Source organism: Salmo salar, unplaced genomic scaffold (assembly GCF_905237065.1).
Source record: "Salmo salar unplaced genomic scaffold, Ssal_v3.1, whole genome shotgun sequence".
Taxonomy (NCBI): domain Eukaryota; kingdom Metazoa; phylum Chordata; class Actinopteri; order Salmoniformes; family Salmonidae; genus Salmo; species Salmo salar.
The window spans coordinates 337,296-351,894 of record NW_025550938.1 but is presented as its reverse complement, the minus strand read 5'-3'; the positions used below and the strand labels follow the sequence as shown (position 1 = coordinate 351,894).

Below are 14,599 nucleotides of genomic sequence, written 5' to 3'. Positions count from 1 at the left end.
TTGAAAAAAAAGCTCTCTTAAAAAGAAGCCACTAGAAAAATTATTTTTGAAAATTGAAAAAACCGTCTCCCACACTCCAAACCTTTCCTCCCTCCGGCCTTCCTTCGACCTTTTGGCTCAGCGGGCTTTGGGGCACCTCGGTACCAAGCTTGATCTGAGCCAAAAGGCCGAGAAGCGATAACCCACAAATTGACCCCTGCACCCGCTCGGTCCCGGGGGCCTCGGCAGACCTCATCGGTTTGGCAAAGTTGGCTCCTCCTCACCCAACGCTTCCCTGGTGACAGGCGGGTGTGTTTTTTTAAAAGTCGCTAATGCGTCGTTAGGTCACTAGCTCTTTAATCCTAGTGCGACTATTTGTTCAATGCCCGGCAAATACACCAGTCATCGTCGGGCTTGAACTCAATTGCCCGAGCGACTACTTTGAGTGGAAAAAATACGCCGGTCGGTCAGCCGGCTTCAAGTCAAACGCCTGAGCAAAAAGTCTCGGCGTCATCTCTGTCAATTTCTCTTGAAACAAGATACCGGGCTCTGCCAGAAGCAAAGCCCTTCCAAAAATACGTTGAACTCGTAAGTGTTCCTCTCCACGGAAGTCTTTAGTAAAAGGCGAAAGGCTTGTGCGTAATGAAGAGAAACCAGAGTCGTATGGAAGTCAGAGGTCGGGGCCCGAGACACACACGGTGCACTCTAGGCCGGGTCCCCGCGGTGGTCCCCGAACCCACTCTTCCAAGTTTTCGAGGGCTGTGGGTAAAAAGTCACAGACAGACAGACAGACAGACAGACAGACAGATAGACAGATAGACAGATAGACAGATAGACAATCCTGGTGAAGTGATTGTATTTTTGGGGGGGCTCAAAACACACACACACACACAATCCTGGTGAAGTGATTGTATTTTTTTTGGGGGGCTCAAAACACACACACACACACACACACACACACACACACAATCCTGGTGAAGTGATTGTATTTTTGGGGGGGCTCAAAACACACACACACACACACACACACACACACACACACACACACACACACACACACACACAATCCTGGTGAAGTGATTGTATTTTTGGGGGGGCTCAAAAACACACACACACACACACACACACACACACACACACACACACACACACACACACACACTCTCCTGGCCAATGTTTTTTTTTTTTTTTTTAAGTAAAATGGCGGGAAAACGGGGGACCCCCATGAAGGGGCTTCGCACTTGTTTCAGTTTGGATGATTCTTCTTTTTCCATTCCTTCTCTTCTTCTGCTAGCTGTTTTACATAGCTTGGTGTATTTCTTTTCCTTGACAATGGGAGAAAAGTGTTGCACCGTTCCCGGAGGTACTGCAATACCGGTCGATGCGTGGAGCGGACGGAGCAAGCCCCATTTCCGACTCCCTGTTCGAAAAATCCATTTAATATGTAGTCCCCCGATGGGGGACGTATCAGATATTAAACTGATAAGAACAGATTTTTTTTTTTTTTTACAAAATATATTTATTACCATCAATTTCCATACAAATACCTTCAATGTTCCAAACAAAATCAATTTTATAACAAAAATCCAAATGGATATTTCAAAACTAATAACCAATAACCAAAACTATAAACAATAATCAGGGGAGCATCTTCCCTCCCCTTCTAAGATACAAACTACCCACAACCACCCCAAATAAAAATTTCACCCTACTGACGAGGACTTCTTCTCCCCCCTTCAACCACCATACCCTCACCCTTAGATGCAGGACCGGCACCCGGCACCTGCACACCCCGCATCATGTGCTTTACTCCAAAATCCACCACCCTGCTTCTCTCTGGGCTCTTGACCGAGGACCCCGCACCCCCAAACAGGAAACTTGGTCCCCCCTCCCTTGCCCAACCCTGGGCCATCCCTGGAAGGTCTATCTCAGACAAGGGTACAATAGTAGGTGAAGAGGGGGCCACCCAGGGCCCCGAACCTTCTCCCTCCCCCACCTCCAGCTTTTCCACCCTTATCTTCCTTCTCGGGGGAGACCGCGGTAAGGGAGAAAACCTATCCCCCCCCACCAGCTCCTGTTTAGCCTCCCCCCCCCCTTTACCACCCCCTCTCCCCCTGTTGTCAAAGCGCCCCTTCCTCCTCGTCCTCCTGTTTGGAGGAGAAACCGATGTAACCCTACCCCCCCCTCGCCAGCCCCTCCACCAACCCTCTCATCTCCTCCACCCGGGCAGACGATACATCACTGTCCCCCCACTCTTTACCCCCTCTCCTTCTGGTTCCACCTCCAATGCCTTCTCAGTCATCTGTTTCTCCGTTGTTGTCCTTTCTTGACTCTTCACAATCCTGTGTCCGTCCTCTGCCTGCTCCTCTTCTCCTTCAACCTCTCCCTCTCCTCCCAGCACCTTCTCCACCTGCTCCTCCTCTCCTTCAACCTCTCCCTCTCCTCCCAGCACCTTTTCCACCTGCTCCTCCTCTCCTTCCACCGCTCCTCCCGACACCTTTTCCTCCTCTTTTCGTGATGTTCCTGTTCCAGATCCCATGTCCGCTCCTCTTCCTCTACTTCCCACATCCCCCGCACCTGCTCCCCTCCAGCTGCAGACGCGTATGACCCGTGACGAGCCGGGCAACTCCGCCACAGGTGTGTAACCGAGCCACACCCGTGGCAAGCCTTTGGCTCGCCACAATCCCTTGCCTCGTGACCGCTCGACCCACAGAACCTGCAAATCCTTGTACTACACGAGGCAAGGGTATGACCATAGGCCATACAGCGCCTGCAAAATGGAGGCTGACGGGCATAATGTAACGTCCCCCTGTCAGCCCCCAGGGAGAACATCGCCGGGGGATGTAGGAACCCACCCAATCCCCTTGGGTCCTCCCTGAGAAGGGCCTGGAACCCTCTCCTCCCGTTCCAGAATCCCAGGGAGTCCCTGAGGCGCCTCGCTGAGGAAACATTGTCCATGTATCGCCCCAGAAAGGCCCTCACCTCTTCGTCAGTCACATGGGGATTGTACATGGTCACAGTTACCAATCGAAAACTACTTCTCGCCAAGTTGGTCACTTCATAATGGCACATGGGAAATGCCTTACTCCCTTCTTTTGTCTTCATCAAAATTTCTTCATGCTTCCCTTCACTATAAAAAGTCACATCAAAAGCCCCCTCAATTGGATTATCTTGAAAGCATAAAACATCCTTTACCTCCAGTTCCAATATCCCCATCAATATGGTCCTTCCGAACTTCTCTCTTCCAAATGGCTCCATTTCTTTGTCCCTCCATGCGAATCTCACAGTATTGGACAATCCAATTCCTGGTACCGACTTGTTATAAATGGTACGTGCCATTTCCAAAAGGAAAAAAAACACACGTCCAAACAAGGAAAAAAACAGCTCTCCAAATGGAAGCCTCTGGAAAACACAAAAAACGCCTTGGCAAAAAAGAACCCTGTCTCACACAAAAACCTATCGCCCTCCTATCTCCGACCTTTTGACTCAGCGAGCTCTGGGGCACCTCGGTACCAAGCTTGATCTGAGCCAAAAGGCCGAGAAGCGATAACCCACAAATTGACCCCTGCACCCGCCGGTCCCCGGGGCCTCGGCAGACCTCATCGGTTTGGCAAAAGTTGGCTCCTCCTCACCCAACGCTTCCCTGGTGACAGGCGGGTGTGTTTTTTTTAAAAGTCGCTAATGCGTCGTTAGGTCACTAGCTCTTTAATCCTAGTGCGACTATTTGTTCAATGCCCGGCAAATACACCAGTCATCGTCGGGCTTGAACTCAATTGCCCGAGCGACTACTTTGAGTGGAAAAATACGCCGGTCGGTCAGCCGGCTTCAAGTCAAACGCCTGAGCAAAAAGTCTCGGCGTCATCTCTGTCAATTTCTCTTGAAACAAGATACCGGGCTCTGCCAGAAGCAAAGCCCTTCCAAAAATACGTTGAACTCGTAAGTGTTCCTCTCCACGGAAGTCTTTAGTAAAAGGCGAAAGGCTTGTGCGTAATGAAGAGAAACCAGAGTCGTATGGAAGTCAGAGGTCGGGGCCCGAGACACACACGGTGCACTCTAGGCCGGGTCCCCGCGGGTGGTCCCCGAACCCACTCTTCCAAGTTTTCGAGGGCTGTGGGTAAAAAGTCACAGACAGACAGACAGACAGACAGACAGACAGACAGACAGACAGATAGACAGATAGACAGATAGACAGATAGACAATCCTGGTGAAGTGATTGTATTTTTGGGGGGGCTCAAAAACACACACACACACACAATCCTGGTGAAGTGATTGTATTTTTTGGGGGGGGCTCAAAAACACACACACACACACACACACACACACACACAATCCTGGTGAAGTGATTGTATTTTTTTGGGGGGGCTCAAAAACACACACACACACACACACACACACACACACACACACACACACACACACACACACACACAATCCTGGTGAAGTGATTGTATTTTTGGGGGGCTCAAACACACACACACACACACACACACACACACACACACACACACACACACACACACACACTCTCCTGGCCAATGTTTTTTTTTTTTTTTTTTTTAAGTAAAATGGCGGGAAAACGGGGACCCCCATGAAGGGGGCTTCGCACTTGTTTCAGTTTGGATGATTCTTCTTTTTCCATTCCTTCTCTTCTTCTGCTAGCTGTTTTACATAGCTTGGTGTATTTCTTTTCCTTGACAATGGGAGAAAAGTGTTGCACCGTTCCCGGAGGTACTGCAATACCGGGTCGATGCGTGGAGCGGACGGAGCAAGCCCCATTTCCGACTCCCTGTTCGAAAAATCCATTTAATATGTAGTCCCCCGATGGGGACGTATCAGATATTAAACTGATAAGAACAGATTTTTTTTTTTATAAAATATATTTATTACGTTCAAAACCCAACAAAAATCTTATACAATCAATCAATTCAAACACAAATTCCATTAAACATTTCAAAACTATTCAATAATAACCAAACCCAAAAAACCAAAACGTCATGAGAGCATCTACCCTCCCCTTCCCACCTACAAACCAAAACCCATACACATATCAAATAACCAAAATTAAACACTCACCCTATACTCCCGACCGACGGGACGCCTCCTCCACTCCTGACGTTCCACCGTCGGCCACCATCCCTCTCCCCTAGAAACAAAAACAATTCCCGGCACACCCACACTCTGTGTCTTGTGCCCCCACTCAAATCCACCACCCGGCCCTCCTCCGAACTCAGACCCGAGCACCCCATGCCCCCAAACAGAAAACTTGCTCCTTCCTCCATCCCCCAATCCTGGGCCATGCCTGGGAGGTCCAGCTCTGCCAGGGGTGTAAAGGAACAGGAAGAAGAGGGAGCCCACGAGGGCCCAGCATCCTCTCCCCCTTGCCCTTCCTTCACCACCACCCTTTTACCACCCTTCTTCCTCCTGCTTTCCGGGCGCTCCCCTTCTTAGGTCTCTTTATTGGTGGAGGGCGCAGCCAGGGAACATTCCTTTCCTCGTCCGTCAAACCCCCCTCGCTTCATTCATATTGTCCGGCAGCCCCCCCACCATCTCCCTCAGCTCCTCCACCCGTGATCTCACCTCTTTACTGTCCCCCCACTCCTTCACTCCTTCTCCTACTGGTCCCGCCACCACTGCCTTCTCTTTCTCCTCCCTTTCTGTCTCTTTCTTCTCCACCACCTTCTTCCCTGTCTCCTTCCTTTCTGTCTCTTTCTTCTCCACCACCTTCTTCCCTGTCTCCTTCCTTTCTGTCTCTTTCTCCTCCACCACCTTCTTCCCTGTCTCCTTCCTTTCTGTCTCTTTCTCCTCCACCACCTTCTTCCCTCTCTCCTTCCTTTCTGTCTCTTTCTCCTCCACCACCTTCTTCCCTGTCTCCTTCCTTTCTATCTCTTTCTTCTCCACCGCCGTCTTCCCAGTCTCCTTTCTTTCTGTCTCTTTCTCCTCCACCACCTTCTTCCCTGTCTCCTTCCTTTCTGTCTCTTTCTTCTCCACCACCTTCTTCCCTGTCTCCTTCCTTTCTGTCTCTTTCTTCTCCACCTCCGTCTTCTCTATCTCCTCCCTCTCTGTTCCCTTCTCCATCTCCTTCTCCACCGCCGTCTTCTCCGACCCCTCCACTCTCTTATCTCCTTCCTCCTCCTGCTCCTTCTCTCCTTCAGCCTCCTGCTCCTCCTCTCCTTCAGCCTCCCGCCCCTCCGATTCCACCATGTCCACTTCTTCCTTTTCCTCTTCTTCTTCTACTGTCGCTCTGTCCTTCTTCTCCCGCCGTGTGTCCTTTTCCTCTGTGCCAGTTCTTGTTTCTTTGTCCCCTCCTCTTCTTCCCCCATCCCCGGCTCTCGCTCCCCCAGCTGCAGACGCGTATGACCTCTGACGCGCCGGGCATTCACGCCACAGGTGCGTTAGCATGCCACACCCGTGACATGCCTTCGGCGCGTCACAGTCCCTCGCCTCGTGCTCCGCAGATCCACAGTACCTACACTTCTTTGTACTGCACGAGGCGAGGATATGACCATAGGCCATACAACGCCTGCAAAACGGAGGCTGACGGGCATAATACAATGTCCCCCGGTCAGCCCCCAGGGAGAACATAGCCGGAGGATGGAGGTAGCCTCCCAGGCCCTTTGGGTCTTCCCTGAGAAGAGCTTGATATGCTCTCCTCCCAGTCCAAAACCCGAGTGAATCCTTGAGGAGCCTTCCTGAGGAGATGTTATCCATATACCTCCCCAGGAAGGTCCTCACCTCTTCTTCTTTCACGTATGGGTTATACATCGTAACCGTCACCACTCTAAAATTTGTCTTCGCCAGGTTCGTCACTGCATAGAAGCACATAGGCTTCACTTCCTCCAATTCCCTTGCCTTCTGCATCGTGTCCTCATGTTGTTTTTCTGTGTACAATGTCACATCAAAACCTCCCTCTATTGGATTCCCCTGGAGGCAGAAGACATCCTTTACTCCAATCTTGAGCGCACCCATCAAGATAGTTCTCCCGAATGTCTCCCTCCCAAATTGCTCCACCGCTTTGTCCTTCCACACGAATCTCAACGTGTTGGCCAATCCGATCCCCGGAACCGACCTGCTCCGCTCATTTCCCTCCATTCCTTACAGAAAATAAGGCTCTCTTCAAAAAGTGACTCAAAAACAAAAAACTTTCCTCCCTCCGGGCTTCCTTCGACCTTTTGGCTCAGCGGGCTTTGGGGCACCTCGGTACCAAGCTTGATCTGAGCCAAAAGGCCGAGAAGCGATAACCCACAAATTGACCCCTGCACCCGCCCCCGGCCCCGGGGCCTCGGCAGACCTCATCGGTTTGGCAAAAGTTGGCTCCTCCTCACCCAACGCTTCCCTGGTGACAGGCGGGTGTGTTTTTTTTTAAAAGTCGCTAATGCGTCGTTAGGTCACTAGCTCTTTAATCCTAGTGCGACTATTTGTTCAATGCCCGGCAAATACACCAGTCATCGTCGGGCTTGAACTCAATTGCCCGAGCGACTACTTTGAGTGGAAAAAATACGCCGGTCGGTCAGCCGGCTTCAAGTCAAACGCCTGAGCAAAAAGTCTCGGCGTCATCTCTGTCAATTTCTCTTGAAACAAGATACCGGGCTCTGCCAGAAGCAAAGCCCTTCCAAAAATACGTTGAACTCGTAAGTGTTCCTCTCCACGGAAGTCTTTAGTAAAAGGCGAAAGGCTTGTGCGTAATGAAGAGAAACCAGAGTCGTATGGAAGTCAGAGGTCGGGGCCCGAGACACACACGGTGCACTCTAGGCCGGGTCCCCGCGGGTGGTCCCCGAACCCACTCTTCCAAGTTTTCGAGGGCTGTGGGTAAAAAGTCACAGACAGACAGACAGACAGACAGACAGACAGACAGACAGATAGACAGATAGACAGATAGACAGATAGACAGATAGACAATCCTGGTGAAGTGATTGTATTTTTGGGGGGGGGCTCAAAAACACACACACACACACAATCCTGGTGAAGTGATTGTATTTTTTGGGGGGGCTCAAAAACACACACACACACACACACACACACACACACAATCCTGGTGAAGTGATTGTATTTTTTGGGGGGGCTCAAAACCCACACACACACACACACACACACACACACACACACACACACACACACACACACACAATCCTGGTGAAGTGATTGTATTTTTTGGGGGGCTCAAAAACACACACACACACACACACACACACACACACACACACACACACACACACTCTCCTGGCCAATGTTTTTTTTTTTTTTTTTTTTAAGTAAAATGGCGGGAAAACGGGGACCCCCATGAAGGGGGCTTCGCACTTGTTTCAGTTTGGATGATTCTTCTTTTTCCATTCCTTCTCTTCTTCTGCTAGCTGTTTTACATAGCTTGGTGTATTTCTTTTTCCTTGACAATGGGAGAAAAGTGTTGCACCGTTCCCGGAGGTACTGCAATACCGGGTCGATGCGTGGAGCGGACGGAGCAAGCCCCATTTCCGACTCCCTGTTCGAAAAATCCATTTAATATGTAGTCCCCCGATGGGGGACGTATCAGATATTAAACTGATAAGAACAGATTTTTTTTTTTAGAAAAATAATTTATTACGTTCAATACCATTCATTCTTTACAAAATCATATATTCCTTCAAACTCAAATAATGGTATTTTAATTTATAAAACAAACCAAAAACCCCAAAACAAAACTCAGGGGAGCATCATCCCTCCCCGTCATCCTAAACACTAACTTTCCCTATCTTCCCGTCCCTAATCTAAAATAACCCCAGCCCTAATCCCCCCTTCCATCTCTCCCGGGCAGCGTGCTGCCCCACTTCGTCTCCTCCCTCTTCATCCTCCCCCTCAAATCTCCTTCCACCCTCCTCACTATTCCTTCCACCCCCAATCTCTCCCTGTCTTGACCATGTTCTGCCTGGCTTCCCACAGCCCTCGCTTAAAGAGGCTCATGAGAAGCCAGAGCAGAAACCTATCCCTATCCGTCCCCCTCGCTCTCCCTACACCTCTCTCTAACCTAGCCCAAGTCAAAATAAAATCCCCTCTAACCCTTCCTAACAACACCCGTGCCTTTGCCCATACTACTCCGGCAATGGCACAGTCCCAAAAGACATGGCGCACAGTCTCCTCCCTGCCACAAGAAAGCCTTGGGCAGGTGGGGATCGCGCCAAGCTATGCCGGTACATGGTGGAGCGTACCGGCAAACACTTGTGGAGGCTCAACCAATTCAGGTCCTTGAGCCTGTTGTCCAGGCCCCGCGCCTGCACTCCCTCCCAGACCGCCGCCGGGATGCCCACCACAGGTGCCGGACTTACTGCCCGTCTAACCTCCTCGTACAGGTGCCTGTGATCTAAACCTACTCGGGCGACTTCAACCTCGGGATGCGCCCGCAGCCACTTGGCCGCATGGCCAAAGTGCCACGGCAGCTGTTCCGCCCGAGGACCCGTGTTAGACCACACCATTACGCTTCTCGCCTGATATGAGAAGAACACCCGCAGGAGGTAACCGGACGGGTGTAGTACCGGCTGAGCAAGCTCCGTCAACAGAAATGAAACAAAAATTGCGTCCAGCTTGAGGGGGAGATGTGGTACCCCCCTACCTCCCTCCCCGATGGGACAGATCATGCGTGCCCTGGCGACCCACTCGTACCTGCCACCCCACATGAACTGAAACACCAGCCTCACTAGAGGCCTCCTCAGACTAGCCGGCAATGGGTAGATGTACGCCAAATACAATAGAGATGGCAATACATCCACCTTGAGAACCAGGACCTTGCCTAAAAAGGACAAAGACCTAGCCCTCCACATCGCTAGCTTCTTCTGTACCACTGCGATGCCCATGTTCCAGTTCAGCGTCGCTGAGCCGGAGGTCTCAAAATGGACCCCGAGTATCCTCAGGGCCCCGTTACAGAGAGATAACCCTCCGGGCACATCCGTCCTACCACTCCATCTTCCGAAAAACTTAACGGAAGACTTCGCGTGGTTAAGAACCGCCCCGACGCTCGGGTGAAGTCCCCAATAATGGCAAGGGACCTTGTCAAGCACGAGTCCTTGCAAAGCAGCAAGGATGTGTCATCGGCGTACTGTGTCAACTTGACACGGAGACCGCCACTTCCAGGGATCAGCAAGCCCTCCACCCCTGTGTCTGCCCTAATGGCAGCCCCCAGAGGCTCCATGTACAGAACGAAGAGGAGAGCCGAGAGCGGGCATCCCTGCCTGACCCCAGACGAGAGGTCAAAAACGTCACCTAAGTGACTGTTTACACTAACTCGGCACCCTGCTCCGACATATAATGTACGGATCCATCCTATAAACTTCTCCCCAAATCCTAATCTACCTAACACCCTGAATAGAAAGGATCTATTCACGCGATCAAAGGCTTTCGCCTGATCTAGCGCTGCTACCATTAAAGGCAGCCCCCTATCTTCTACCCAAGCGATGGAGTCCCTGATCAACTGTAGGTTCCATCTGATCGAGCGACCCTCTACCCCGCACGTCTGATCCTCATGGACGACGTAGGGAAGGGCTGTGCGCAACCGGTCCGCTAAAACCTTTGCAAGTAGCTTGTAATCTACGCACAGCATGGTCAACGGCCGCCAGTTGCCAAGGTCAGTTGCTTCCCCCTTCTTATAAAGAAGTGACAGCACACCGACCGCCATTGATCCCCCGGGACCCCCGTCTCAAGGATGGCCTTCAAGACTTCGAGAACCACTGGTCCAAGTATACCCCAAAACTTGAGGTAAAACTCGGCCGGCAGCCCATCCATCCCAGGTACCTTCCCTTTTCCCATCCTCCTGAGAGCGCTCTCAACCTCCTCAAGGGAGATCTGAGCCTCCATCGCATTTCTAATGTCCTCCGGCAATCGCCGGGACAAGTGTTCTAAAAACACATTTCCCTGCTCTACATCTATTACCCTCTCTTTAAATAAACCTCGGAAATGATCAGTTGTTACCCTGACCATTTCCTCCGGTTTTCTAACTATGCTACAATCTTCTTTCCTCACCCCATGCATTATCTTCCTACTCTGTCTGCCCCTAACCGACTTAAAGAACATAGCGGAACAAGTCTCATTATGTTCTAGAAAGCCATTATCGCGCACGCTCCAGGAAAGCTCGAGCCTTCCGCTCCTGCAGCTCCCTGAGCTGCGCCTTCAGGTCAGTGGATCTCTCCCAGTCAATCGACCCGCCGAGGTTGCCTGCCTCGTACTCGAGTTCGAGCAACCTTTGGATACGATCCACCTCCCTCCTTTCCTCCCTTTTTTCCTCTTACAATATCCTATTATAAAAGCCCTAATCCTTACCTTAACTAAATCCCACCACTCTAACACCCCCTCGCACATGGACCGGAGGCCTTCAAGCCCCGAAAGAAACCAAAAAGGTGTCAACGAAAGCTTGCTCCTCCAGCACATCCCGATCTAATTTCCAGTACCCCCCTACCGAAGAGGCAGACTGGCGACCCCACCTGCAGGAGCACCCCGTCGTGATCCGAGAAAGACACAGGCAACAGCCGCCCAGACAACTGACCCAAAGACCTAGATAGGAAAATGTGAGTCGAGCCTCCGCGCAACCCCCGGGAGTTGCGCCATGTGGGACCAGCCATTGTCGGAGTAGAGTGCAGACCTCCATCAACCAGACCATGACAAGCCATTAGCCCGGTGATGGCGCCTGCACTACTATCTCCCCCTACCCCTAAATCTATATTAAAATCCCCCCTATCACTAAGTGCCTATTTGCAACACACAGGGGCGTCAGACAGTCCACCATCTCCCTCCTGTCTGCCGCCACCTGTGGCCCATACACCACCACTAACCTATACCTACTATCCCTAAAAGTGACATCCACCCCCAACACCCTCCCCTGCATTACAACAAAGGATCCCTCCACCTTCACCTCCCTATTCCCAAACAAAATCCCCACCCCTGTAGAATGCACCCCACCTATACCCCAAACTGACTCCCCCTTATCCCACTCCCTACTAAACCTGATGACATCCCCTCCATCCCTCAGGTGAACCTCCTGTAAAAAACAAACATCAAAACCCACCCCTTCCAAAAAACTAAATACCGCCCTCCTCTTAACAAAATCCCTTAAACCCCTTACATTTAAACTAAAAATATTAACAGAAAATTTCATTTAAAAATAAATTATAAAACCTTACATCAATGAAATGCAAACCCCAAATTAACCAAAAAACAGGAGACTCACCCAATGCTCCCCTGCTTCTCCTCATCCGGCGGGGACGTCTTCTCCTCTCCTGACGTCCCCCCGTCCTCCTCCATCTCTCCAACCCAGGATGCAGGCATGGTGTTAGGCCTTGGAGTTCCCTGCATCCTGGGTTCCCCACCAACACCCTCCGTTCCTCTCTCCCTGTAGGCTGCTGGACTGAGGTCTAGAGCAGGGGACCCCAACTCCCCAAGCAGGAGTTGAGATCCCCCCTCAGACACCCAGCCCAGCTCCACTCCCTGGGAGTCTCCCTCCGCCAGATGTTGAGGGCCCGAGGAAAACAGCGAGGACAAGGGCGTCCTTCCCTCCCCATCCCTCGCTTGCCCCCTCCCCCACAGCCTGTCGAGCCGCTCCTCCTCTTCCCTTTCTTCTTTGCGTTGGAGGTATCGGGAGACACCACTCCCCCCTCCCTGCCAGCTCCTCCACCATCCCCCTCATCTCTTCAATGAGGGCGCTTGACATACTGTCCCCCCACTCCTTCACTCCTCCTTTCTTCTCAGCTCCTTCTTCTGGTCCCATCTCCTCCATTTCCGTCGCCGTTCCCTCCTCCACCTCTGCTCTCTCTACTGTCCCAGTCTCCTTCTCCTCTTCTCCTTCACCTCCTTCCACCACCTTCCCCTCCTCTCCTTTTGTTCCAGCCTTCTTTTGTCCTTGCCTCTCTCCTCTCGCAGCCTCCTTCCTCCCGTCCTCTTCCCGTCCAGTCTTTTCCCCTGTGCCATCACTGTCTTCCGGTCCCTTTCTTTCTCTTCTTCCCCCATCCCCCGTTCCCCCTCCAGCTGCAGACGCGTACGACCTTTGACGAGCCGGGCAATCACGCCACAGGTGTGTTGACGAGCCACACCCGTGGCAAGCCTTGGGCTCGTCACAATCCTTGGCCTCGTGCTCTCCCGACCCACAGAACCTGCACTTTCTGGTGTTGCACGAGGCCAGGATATGACCGTAGGCCATACAACGCCTGCAGAACGGAGGCTGACGGGCATAAAACAATGTCCCCCTGTCAGCCCCCAGGGAGAACATCGCCGGGGGATGGAGGTAGCCACCCAAACCCTTCGGGTCCTCCCTGAGAAGGACCTGGAACCCTCTCCTCCCGTTCCAGAATCCCAGGGAGTCCCTGAGGTGCCTCGCTGAGGAGACATTATCAACATATCTCCCCAGAAAGGCCCTCACCTCCTCATCCTTTACATGTGGGTTATATATAGTGACGGTGACCACCCTGAAATTGTTCTTAGCCAGGCTGGTCACCTCGTAATGGCACAGGGGTCCTTCTTTCCCAACCTCTCTTGCCTTCCTTAGTACCTCTTCATGCTTCTCCTCTTTGTGCAGTGTCACGTCAAAAGCTCCCTCCATGGGATTCGCTTGGAGGCATAGCACGTCCTTCACTTCCAAATTCAGGATCCCCATTAAAATGGTTCTCCCGAATGTCTCTCTTCCAAACTGTTCCATTTCTTTATTCCTCCAAGCGAATCTCACCGTATTTGCCATCCCGGTACCAGGCATCACCTTGTTGGAAGAGTAGCGTGCCATTTCCGTCCTGGACAATGACACGCTCCTCAAAACCAAAAATGCTCTCTTAAAAGAAGCCCAAAAAATAAAGTAGCAAAAATGGAAAAAGTTTTTCACTCAACAAAAAACTATCGCCCTCCTACCTCCGACCTTCTGACTCAGCGAGCTCTGGGGCACCGCAGTACCAAGCTTGATCTGAGCCAAAAGGCCGAGAAGCGATAACCCACAAATTGACCCCTGCACCCGCCGGGTCCCGGGGCCTCGGCAGACCTCATCGGTTTGGCAAAAGTTGGCTCCTCCTCACCCAACGCTTCCCTGGTGACAGGCGGGTGTGTTTTTTTTAAAAGTCGCTAATGCGTCGTTAGGTCACTAGCTCTTTAATCCTAGTGCGACTATTTGTTCAATGCCCGGCAAATACACCAGTCATCGTCGGGCTTGAACTCAATTGCCCGAGCGACTACTTTGAGTGGAAAAAAATACGCCGGTCGGTCAGCCGGCTTCAAGTCAAACGCCTGAGCAAAAAGTCTCGGCGTCATCTCTGTCAATTTCTCTTGAAACAAGATACCGGGCTCTGCCAGAAGCAAAGCCCTTCCAAAAATACGTTGAACTCGTAAGTGTTCCTCTCCACGGAAGTCTTTAGTAAAAGGCGAAAGGCTTGTGCGTAATGAAGAGAAACCAGAGTCGTATGGAAGTCAGAGGTCGGGGCCCGAGACACACACGGTGCACTCTAGGCCGGGTCCCCGCGGGTGGTCCCCGAACCCACTCTTCCAAGTTTTCGAGGGCTGTGGGTAAAAAGTCACAGACAGACAGACAGACAGACAGACAGACAGACAGACAGACAGACAGATAGACAGATAGACAGATAGACAGATAGACAATCCTGGTGAAGTGATTGTATTTTTGGGGGGGGGCTC

General features: G+C 51.6%; 4 non-coding genes and 3 pseudogenes across 4 annotated transcripts; all 7 read right to left on the bottom strand.

The window, feature by feature from the left end:
• Nucleotides 1-524: 524 nt before the first annotated feature.
• On the bottom strand, nt 525-641 carry LOC123740550 (U5 spliceosomal RNA). Its single transcript, XR_006768431.1, has one exon. It is a non-coding gene; the product is annotated as a U5 spliceosomal RNA (small nuclear RNA).
• A 679-nt stretch (nt 642-1,320) lies between these two features.
• Nucleotides 1,321-1,498, bottom strand: LOC123740393 (uncharacterized; annotated as a pseudogene).
• Nucleotides 1,499-3,872: 2,374 nt separating this feature from the next.
• Nucleotides 3,873-3,989, bottom strand: LOC123740549 (U5 spliceosomal RNA). The gene has a single exon (XR_006768430.1). It is a non-coding gene; the product is annotated as a U5 spliceosomal RNA (small nuclear RNA).
• Nucleotides 3,990-4,686: 697 nt separating this feature from the next.
• On the bottom strand, nt 4,687-4,860 carry LOC123740372 (uncharacterized; annotated as a pseudogene).
• Nucleotides 4,861-7,565: 2,705 nt separating this feature from the next.
• LOC123740548 (U5 spliceosomal RNA) lies at nt 7,566-7,682 on the bottom strand. Its single transcript, XR_006768429.1, has one exon. It is a non-coding gene; the product is annotated as a U5 spliceosomal RNA (small nuclear RNA).
• A 694-nt stretch (nt 7,683-8,376) lies between these two features.
• Nucleotides 8,377-8,551, bottom strand: LOC123740302 (uncharacterized; annotated as a pseudogene).
• Nucleotides 8,552-14,252: 5,701 nt separating this feature from the next.
• Nucleotides 14,253-14,369, bottom strand: LOC123740547 (U5 spliceosomal RNA). Its single transcript, XR_006768428.1, has one exon. It is a non-coding gene; the product is annotated as a U5 spliceosomal RNA (small nuclear RNA).
• Nucleotides 14,370-14,599: the final 230 nt, after the last annotated feature.